This window comes from Phacochoerus africanus, chromosome 15 (genome assembly GCF_016906955.1).
Source record: "Phacochoerus africanus isolate WHEZ1 chromosome 15, ROS_Pafr_v1, whole genome shotgun sequence".
Taxonomy (NCBI): Eukaryota; Metazoa; Chordata; class Mammalia; order Artiodactyla; family Suidae; genus Phacochoerus; species Phacochoerus africanus.
The window spans coordinates 108,459,002-108,469,230 of NC_062558.1; the positions used below are offsets into that span (position 1 = coordinate 108,459,002).

The following is a 10,229-nucleotide window of genomic DNA, read 5'->3' on the forward strand; positions in this document are numbered from 1 at the left end:
TTTGGTCTCTATCAGTCTAGGTAGATGTTTATCAATTTTATTGATGTTTCCAAAGAAACAGCTTTTGGTTTTGTTAATTTATTTATTGTTTGTTTTCTACTTCATGGGTTTGGACTCTTTATTATTTTCTCCTTCCTGTTTACTTTGGGTTCACCTTGCTCTTATCTGGCTTCCTAAGGCTGAACGTTTGGCCATTTTTATTCCATTCATCTTTTATAATATAGATATTTAAAGCTATAAATCGCCTCCAATTCAGTGCTTTAGCTGCATCTCTCAAATTTTTAGATGTTCCATTTTCATTAAAATTTAGTTCTAATGTCCCTTGTAATTTTTTCTTTGAGCCATGGATAATTTAAAAGTGAGTTCTCCAAATATTTGAGTTTTTAAAAAGATATCTTATTGTTGTTCTTCCCTTATGGTCATAAAGAAGACTCTGTATGTCCTCATTATTTAAATTTATTGAAATCTGTCTTATGGCCCAAGTTTATCATCTATCTTGATGAATGGGTAATTTGAAAACAATATGTACTCTGCAGTTGTTTGGTATATTGTCAAATAGCTCAAGATGAGTAATAGTATTATTCTGATTTTTAAATTTTGTCTAGTCCTGTCAATTGCAGAGAGATGCATGTTCAAATCTCCAACTGTGATTGTGGAATTTTCTAATTTTCTCTTTAATTCTGTTAAATTTTCTTTCATGTTTTAGAATCTTATTAGGCATATACACAGTTGGACTGTTATGTTTTTCTGATGAATTGAGCCTCTCATCTGATAAAGACTCTGCAAATACTTTCATCTCTTTATTTATGACAGTTATCATTGTCTTGGCATCTACTTTATCTGATGCTAACACAGCCATTTTCTCATTCTTTTTTTTTTTTTTTTGTCTTTTTGCCATTTCTTAGGCCGCTCCTATAGCATGTGGAGGTTCCCAGGCTAGAGGTTGAATCAAAGCTGCAGCCGCCGGCCTACACCAGAGCCACAGCAACGTGGGACCCGAGTCGCGTCTGCAACCTACACCACAGCTCACGGCAACGCCGGATCGTTAACCCACTGAGCAAGGGCAGGGACCGAACCCGCAACCTCATGGTTCCTAGTCGGATTCGTTAACCACTGAGCCATGACGGGAACTCCCATTTTCTCATTCTTATGCTTACTGTTTCATAGCATAATTTTCCATCCATTTACTTTGATCCTAGCTGCATCTTGATATTCACTTATCCACCAAAGTTGATAGCACATAGTTAGATCTTTCTTTTTATCAATTACAACAACTTCTGCTTATTGATTGGAGTATTTAGTCTATATACATTTAATGTAATTATTAATATGGACAGATTTAGGGCTACCATTTTACTATTTATTTGCTATTTGTCTCCTCTGTATTTTGCTCTTCTCTTCTTCCTTTCCTGATTACTTGCATTTAGTGACTATACTTAAGAATTCCACTTTAATTTATTTACTGTGTATTACACATACATTTTTGAGTTATGTATGTATGTATCAGTGGCTGATCTAGGGGTGAAAAGATACTGTGCATCTTCAATTTTTTATAGGCTACTCAGAGCTAATGTCTTACTGCTTTTCATAAAATTTAAGATGGTTCATTATTTAGAACCATTTACTTTGCCTTCAGCCCCTTGCTTTATGCTATAGTTGTCATATAGGTAACATCTACATTTTATACTATGAATGTACACAAGATACTGTTCTAATTTTTCATTGAACATTACCTTACTACATATTATTTTAAAGAAATTAAAAAGGGAAAAAGTTTTCTATACTTAGATATATTTTCATTTCTGGTGCTGTTTTTCCTTTCTGCAGACAGTTCTAATATGATATTATTTCTTTTCAATTCAATGACCTTCCTTTAGTATCTCTTATAGTGTGTTTGGCTGGCAATGAATCCTCTAAGGTTTCGTTTAACTGAAAATATCTTTTATTTAACTTTCATTCTTAAAGAGTGTTTCTAGTGAATATAGAAATCTAGGTTAGGTTTATTTTTTTTTCACAGAAATTTAATGATATTATTCCACTAACTCTGGCCTCTGTTTTTTTGATGGTCAGTGGACATTGAAATCATTGTTCTCTTGTATGTAACGTATCACTTTTCTCTGAATGCTTGCAGTATTTTCTCTTTATCTTTGGTTTTCAGCAGCTTGATTATAAAAAGCTCAGATGTAGTTTTCTTTGTATTTATTCTGCTTGAGGTCAACTAAGCTTTCTGAGTCTGTAATTTTATGTCCCTCACCAAATTGGGGGGAATTTCAGCCATTATTTCTTTAAATATTTTTTCTGCATTTTTCTCTTTTTCTTCTCTTCTATAATCCCATTAACATGTTGTAGATCTGTTGATATTATCCCACAGATACTTAAGCCTCTATTCATTTTTTAACTTTTTTTCTCTCTGTTCTTCAGATTGAATAATTCCTATTGATCTAGAATTTTTTAACTCTTTTTTTCTCTCTGTTCTTCAGACTGAATAATTCCTATTGATCTATAATCAGTTCACTGACTCTTTCTGCTGTCATCTCTAAAATGCTTTTAAGCCCAACCAATGAATTTTTCAGTTCTAGAATTTCCATTTGGTTTTTTATGAAAATTTCCATTTCTCTGCTGATAGTTTCTATTTGTTCATTCACTTTGAGTGTACCTTTCTTTACATCCTTGAACATAGTTATAACAGCTGTTTTTAAACTCTTGTTTGTTTGGTCCAACATGTGGTACATTTGGGATCGGTCTTCACTGATTGCCTTTTCTCTTCACGTGGGTCTCGTTTTCAGATTTCATGCGCCTAGTATAGTAACACTGGTGTGTACCCTAGACATTGTAAATGATACTTGTAGAGACTCTGAGTTCTACTCTGCCTCTGAAAAGTGTTTCTCTAAAGCAGGTAGTTATTTTGGCTGGACTCAAACTGCCAACTCTGTCTTCTTCACTGTGGCGGGCAGCAGCAGAACTTTCTGTCCAATTCTTTTAGCCTTAGTTGGGCTACCCAGAGTGTGCCATTTATAGGTATAGCTCAAGAGTTAGCAGACCATATCGCCCTTCCTGAAGTACTCATGACGGCTGGGTGACTGAGAAGAATCATACCATGAATAGAAAGTGACTGAGAAATGAACCCACATTTTGTGTTTTCTGGATCAGTACAATTGTTTTATTTCCAATGTTTTAATTTGCCAAGTAAGGACATTTAAAAAACAACCCAAAATCTATTAATGTTATTACTATTGTTTCACAAGAAAGGAAAGAGAGTTTAACACCAAAAAAGTAGAAGTAATATGATTTCAGAAAAAGAGAAATATTTTAAACTGAATATATATGGTATTATTAAAAATTCAGCACATTATATTATTTTTCTCCCTTCTATATGACTTGGTGAAAACTCCATTCCAGATGAGTCCCCAAACAAGGAAGGGAAGTTGAGAATTTTTGTGATAAGAGCACAAAGGATCTCAATATTTGCCAAAACCATGGCCTTAAAGTAAGTTTCAAGATATAAGAGTCAGCACAGTGTTTCCCAAACTTCAATCATGTGAACACACCATCACAAATATTGTCATAGCTGCACTTTACCTGTTATTTCTTTTTAATGCTTTGAGTCATTTGTTTAGGTTTATTTTATTTTTTACTTAAAAAATTTTTTGTTGTTGTTTTTTCTAGAGCCACACCCGTGGCATATGGAGGTTCCCAAGCTAGGAGTCTAATTGGAGCTGTAGCCGTCGGCCTACGCCACAGCCACAGCATCGGCAACCTACACCACAGCTCATGGCAACGCCAGATTCTTTTTTTTTTTTTTTGTCTTTTTGCTATTTCTTGGGCCGCTCCTGTGGCATATGGAGGTTCCCAGGCTAGGGGTCGAATCGGAGCTGCAGCCACCGGCCTACGCCAGAGCCATAGCAACGCGGGATCCCAGCCGCGCCTGCAACCTACACCACAGCTCACGGCAACACCGGATCGTTAACCCACTGAGCAAGGGCAGGGACCAAACCCGCAACCTCATGGTTCCTAGTCGGATTCGTTAACCACTGCGCCACGACGGGAACTCCCAACGCCAGATTCTTAACCCACTGAGTGAGGCCATGGATCAAACCCACAACCTCATGGTTCCTAGTCGGATTCGTCAACCACTGAGCCACGACAGGAACTCCTGTTTATTTTAAAGTGAAAGCCTTATATGAATAACCATAAGTATAAAAACAGCATCCTTTGCCAAAAAATTAAGAGAACACAAATGCCGGAAGGCCCTTAGCCTGCAGCCAACTTTCTCTTGAAAAGAGAGATTAGGAGATTCTGGTGTTCAAGTCACACCAGCACCAGAACGAGCCTTTCTATTTGATTTAACTTCAAGGACATTCTCATTATGTAATTAAGCGTCATGTAATGCCATGTCCATGTACCACCCATAATCATCTCAAGACGGCTAATACTGTCTTGGTAGATAGGCCATAGAATCAGAGGTGTTATCACTAGTAAATAAGAACATTAGCTATATTTAAAAAAAAAGAGTCAGCAGAGGTTTGGGCAAGTATGGAGCTGCCCTCTCTTGCCTTCTCCTTTCCGAGATAACCCCACTCCCTTTCTAGCTCCTGTATCCTTTGAGTCTTCAAAATAGTTTGACTGTACCTCTACTACCAAATGTCAATAAGCTCTATTATGTGAATATCGTTTATTAATAGAAAATTTAAACCATTGGTATATACTGTACTTATTAATATAAGAATTTGAGCTCTTTTTTAATAGCAATCTGCCAGTAGTTTGATCCATTTCACATAATGAATAATTTGTGACTCTCTCCTTGAATATTAAAGCTCTATTTTTGATACCATTTTCCAAAGTTTCATATTTAATATTCTATCTGAAATTATGTCATGACACTTCTGCACCCTGATTCTTTATTTACTTATTTATTTAAAATTTTTTCCTTTTTAGGGCCACACCCAAGGCATATATAAGTTCCCGGGCTAGGGATGGAATTGGAGCTACAGCCACAGGCCTATTCCACTGCCACAGCAACGTGGGATCTGAGCCATGTCTGCGGCCTACACCACAGCTCACGGCAATGTCCGATCCTCAACCCACTGAGTAAGGCCAGGGATCAAACCTGCATCCTTTGGATACTAGTTGGGTTCATAACCCACTGAGCCTCAACGAGAACTCCTGATTTTTTTATTCTTGATCAGTGGCAGATAGAAAATATTTGCTATTTATTTGATGCTTCTAATAATAAAGTCCATAACTACTCATGGCTCCTACAAGGGCTTCTCATAAACAACTGCTGCATAACAGATAAATCAATGTATGCTTGCATCCACCAGAAAGAAGCTAATAGATGAAACAAACTTGTGGATACAGAGCAGGAGTGAAATGCTGCAAACATACTAGCTGAGCTTATTGATGTGGGGGAAAATTAAAATTAAACAATCATATGCCAATTAAACATAGCTAAAAAAATAAACTTACCTAAGCTTTCTTGTAACCATATCTATTATAAATTTTTTTAAAGTTTATGTATTTCAGGAGTTCCCGTCGTGGCTCAGTGGTTGACGAATCCAACTAGGAACCATGAGGTTTCGGGTTCGATCCCTGGCCTTGCTCAGTGGGTTGAGGATCCAGCGTTGCCGTGAGCTGTGGTGTAGGTTGCCCACGCGGCTCACATCCCGCATTGCTGTGGCTCTGGCATAGGCAGGTGGCTACAGCTCCGATTAGACCCCTAGCCTGGGAACCTCCATATGCCGAGGGAGCGGCCCAAGAAATAGCAAAAAGACAAAAATAAATAAATAAATAAATAAAAATAAAGTTTATGTATTTCATTTGAAAAAAATAATTCAACTGTTTATGATCTACATGAATTTTACCTGCCTCATTGGGCACAAACTGGGGCTGGCCCTCTGGCAAAAACCCACAAAACTGAGAAACCCAGTGCTGTTGCCTTCTAAATGTTGAGTCTTTTCAATATCTGCCTGCTTCCTGTTACTCCCTAGAGCATCTAGGTACTTGTTTCTATTTGTTTTGTCCAGAATTTATTGTGCTACCTGTGGGAGGACTGGTCCAATATGGCTCCTCCTCTATTGTTGGAATCTAAAATCACTAGCATCTTGGCCTAATGAAGAAACAGATCAGCTGGACAGTTGTCTGAGGTGTTACTCTATAAGGAATGATCAAACATCACAGGAATAAATCATAAATATGGTAAAAGAATGAAAAAATGCCATTTGCAGCAACATGGATGATAGAGATTATCACATTAAGTGAGGTAAGTAAGAGAAAGATAAATATCATACGATATCCTTTATATGTGGAATCTTAAAAAATTACATAAATGAACTTATTCACAAAATAGAAACAGACTCACTGACATAGAAAACAAACCTATGGTTACTAAAGGGGATGGGGGGTGGAGGGGGGAGATAAACTAGGAGTTTGGGCTTAACATATACAAATTACTTTATATAAAATAGGTAAACAGCAAGGACCTACTGTACAGCACAGGGAACTAAACTCAGTATCTTGTAATAACATATACTGGAAAAGAATCTGTAATTCATACAACCATATATCTGAAATGCTTTGCTGTACACCTGAAACTTAACACAACATTGGGTTTTTTTAAAATTTTTTAATTTTGTTTTTGTTTTGTCTTATTTATTTATTTTGCTCTTTAGGGCCGCACCCAAGCACATGGAGGTTTCCAGGCTAGGGGTCCAATCGGAGCTATAGCTGCCAGCCTACACCACAGCCACAGCCACAGCAATGCAGCATCCAAGCCGTGTCTGTGACCTACGCCACAGGTCAGGGCAACAGCAGATCTTTAACCCACTGAGCGAGGCCAGGGATCGAACTGGCAACCTCATGGCCCTTAGTCCGATTCATTTCCCCTGCATCACAGCAGGAACTTCGAAACTAACACAACATTGTAAGTTAGCTATACTTCAGTTTTAAAAAATTGAAAAAAAAAAAAGAAAAAAGAAAGAAGCTGAAATCCGTCCCACTAAAATCTGGAACAAGAAAAGGATGCCCACTCTCACCACTTTTATTTAACATAGGACTGGAAGTCCTAGTCACAGTAATCAGACAAACAAAAGAAATAAAAGGTATCCAAATTGGAAGAGAAGAGGTAAAATTGTCGCTTTACGCAGATGACATGATACTATATAGAGAAAGTCCTAAAGACTCCGCACAAAAACTACTCGAACTGATCAATTAATTCAGCAAAGTAGCAGGATACAAAATTAACATTCAGAAATCAGTTGTATTTCTGCATACTCATAATGAAATATTAGAAAAGGAATATAAAAATACAATACCTTTTAAAAATCACACCACAAAAAATTAAATATCTGGGAATAAACCTGACCAAGGAGGTGAAAGACTTATATGCTGAGAACTAGAAAACATTAATCAAGGAGATTAAAGAGGATTCAAAGAAATGGAAAGATATCCCAGGATCCTGGATTGCAAGAATTAATATCATCGGCTGTACTACCCAAAGCAATCTACAGGTTTAATGCAATCCCTATCAAATTACCCATGACATTTTACACAGAACTAGAACAAACAATCCAAAAATGTATATGGTGCCATAAAAGACCAGAATTGCCAAAGCAATCCTATGGGGGCGGGGAACAAGCAGGAGGTATAACTTTTCCAGATTTCAGACAATATTACAAAACCACAGTAATCAAGACAGTGTGGTACTGGTACCAAAACAGACATACAGACCAATAGAACAGAATAGAGAACCCAGAAATAAACGCAACACCTATGATCAATTAATTTTCGACAAAAGATGCAAGAATAAAAAATGGGAAAACGAGAGTGTCTTCAGCAAGTGGTGCTGGGAAAACTGGACAGCCTCATGTAAATCAGTGAAACTGGAACACACCCTCACACCATGCACAAAAATAAACTCAAAATGGCTTAATGACTTAAACATAAGACATGACACCATAAAACTCCTAGAAGAGAACATAGGCAAAATATTCACTGACATCAACCAACAAATGTTTTCTTAGGTCAGTCTCCCAAGGCAATAGAAATAAAAACAAATATGGCACAAATGAACCTTTCCACAGAAAAGAAAATCATAGACTTGGAGAACAGACTTGTGGTTGCCAAGGGGGAGGGGGAGGGAGTGGGATAGATTGGGAGCTTGGGGTTAAGAGGTGCAGCCTATTGCCTTTGGAATGGATTAGCAATGGGATTCTGCTATGTAGCACTGTGAACTATGTCTAGTCACTTATGACGGAGCATGATAATGTCAGAAAAAAGAATCTATACATGTATGTGTAACTGGGTCACCATGCTGTACAGTAGAAAAAAATAATAATGTATTGGGGAAATTTAAAAAAAAAGAAATTAAAGCAAAAATAAACCAATGGGACCTAATCAAACTGACAAGCTTTTGCACAGCAAAGGAAACCATAAAAAAAAAACAACAACAACCTATGGAATGGGAGAAAATAGTTTCAAATGATGCAACTGACAAGGGTTTAATCTCCAAAATGTATAAACAATTCATATAACTCAACAGCAAAAATAATAATAATAACCCAACTGAAAAATTGATAGAAGACCTGAATAGACATTTCTCCAAAGAAGACATACCAATGGCCAAGAAGCACATGAAAAAATGCTCAACATCACTAATTATTAGAGAAATGCAAATCAAAACTACAATGAGGTATAATTTCACGCAGGTCAAAATGGCCATCATTAATAAGTCTACAAATAACAAATACTAGAGAGGGTGTGGAGAAAAGTGAACTCTCTTACACTGCTGGTGGGAATGTGAATTGGTACAGCCACTATGGAAAACAGTATGGAGGTACCTCAGGAAACTAAATATAGAACTACCATTTGACCAGCAATCCCACTCCTGGGCATATATTTGGACAAAACATTCATTCAAAAAGATACATGGACCCTTATGTTCACTGCAGCACTATTCACAATTGCCAAAACATGGAAACAACCTAAATGTCCATTGACAGATGAATGGATTAAGAATGTGGGGTATATATACACAATGGAACGCTACTCAGCCGTAAAAAAGAACAAAACAATGCCATTTGCAGCAACATGGCTGGAACTAGAGATTCTCATACTAAGTAAAGTAAATCAGAAAGAGAAAGACAAATACCATATGATATCACTTATATGTGGAATCTAAAATATGGCACAGATGAACCTGTCTACAGAAAAGAAACAGACTTGTAGACTTGTGGTTTCCAAGGGGGAGGGAAAGGAAGTGAGACAGACTGGGAGTTTGGGGTTAGTAGATGCAAACTATTGGATTTGGAGAGGATAGGCAATGAGGTCCTGCTGTATAGCACAAGGAACTATATCCAATCACTTGTAATGGAATATGACAGAAAATAACATAATAAAAGAAAAAAATATATATATATATCTGAGCCACTTTGCTGTGCAGCAGAAATTGACAGAACATTGTAAATCAACTATAATAAACTTTAGGGAGTTCCTGTCGTGGCTCAGTGGTTCATGAATCTGCTAGGAACCATGAGGTTGTGGGCTTGATCCCTGGCCTCACTCAGTGGGTTAAAGATCTGGCATTGCCATGAGCTGTGGTGTAGGTCACAGACATGGCTACAATCTGGCATGGCTGTGGCTGTGGCATAGACCAGTGACTATAGCTCCAATTCGAACCCTAGCCTGGGAACCTCCATATGCCACAGGTGTGGCCCTAAAAAGACAAAAAAATTTGCATAATAATCCATAGTACCATAACGTATCAACCCTCCTCTACTGATGAAGTTCATGTTAAGTTCTTATTTTTCTTTCTGCAAGGTGCATCTTTTTGACTCTGCAAAGCCAGGCCTACAAAAAATTTCTTCGAGTGCTAGCTCTGGCAGCACATATACTAAAATTGGGCCAATACAGAGAAGATTAGCAGGACCCCTGCACGTGAATAACATAGAAATTCATGAAACATTTCACTTTTTTACATGAATTAATTTCCTTGAACACATTTCTTTATGTACGGGTGTCACTCTTTCTGTAGGATAGATTGCAAAAAATAGGATTGCTAGGTTAAGAGATATATGCATTTTAAAATATATATTGTTACAATACTTTCTAGAGAGGTTGAAATTAGTATTCCACATACATATTGACGGTTTCTCCAATCTTTTTTATTTTTGCCAATCTAATGGATCAAAACACTGTATTCTTTATGTACTAATTGGAGTTTCCTCGAACACCAT

General features: G+C 37.1%; 1 non-coding gene across 1 annotated transcript; it reads left to right on the forward strand.

Annotated features, from left to right (window-relative positions):
• The first annotated feature begins 9,862 nt into the window (after window positions 1-9,862).
• LOC125117095 (U6 spliceosomal RNA) lies at window positions 9,863-9,969 on the forward strand. The gene has a single exon (XR_007132471.1). It is a non-coding gene; the product is annotated as a U6 spliceosomal RNA (small nuclear RNA).
• Window positions 9,970-10,229: the final 260 nt, after the last annotated feature.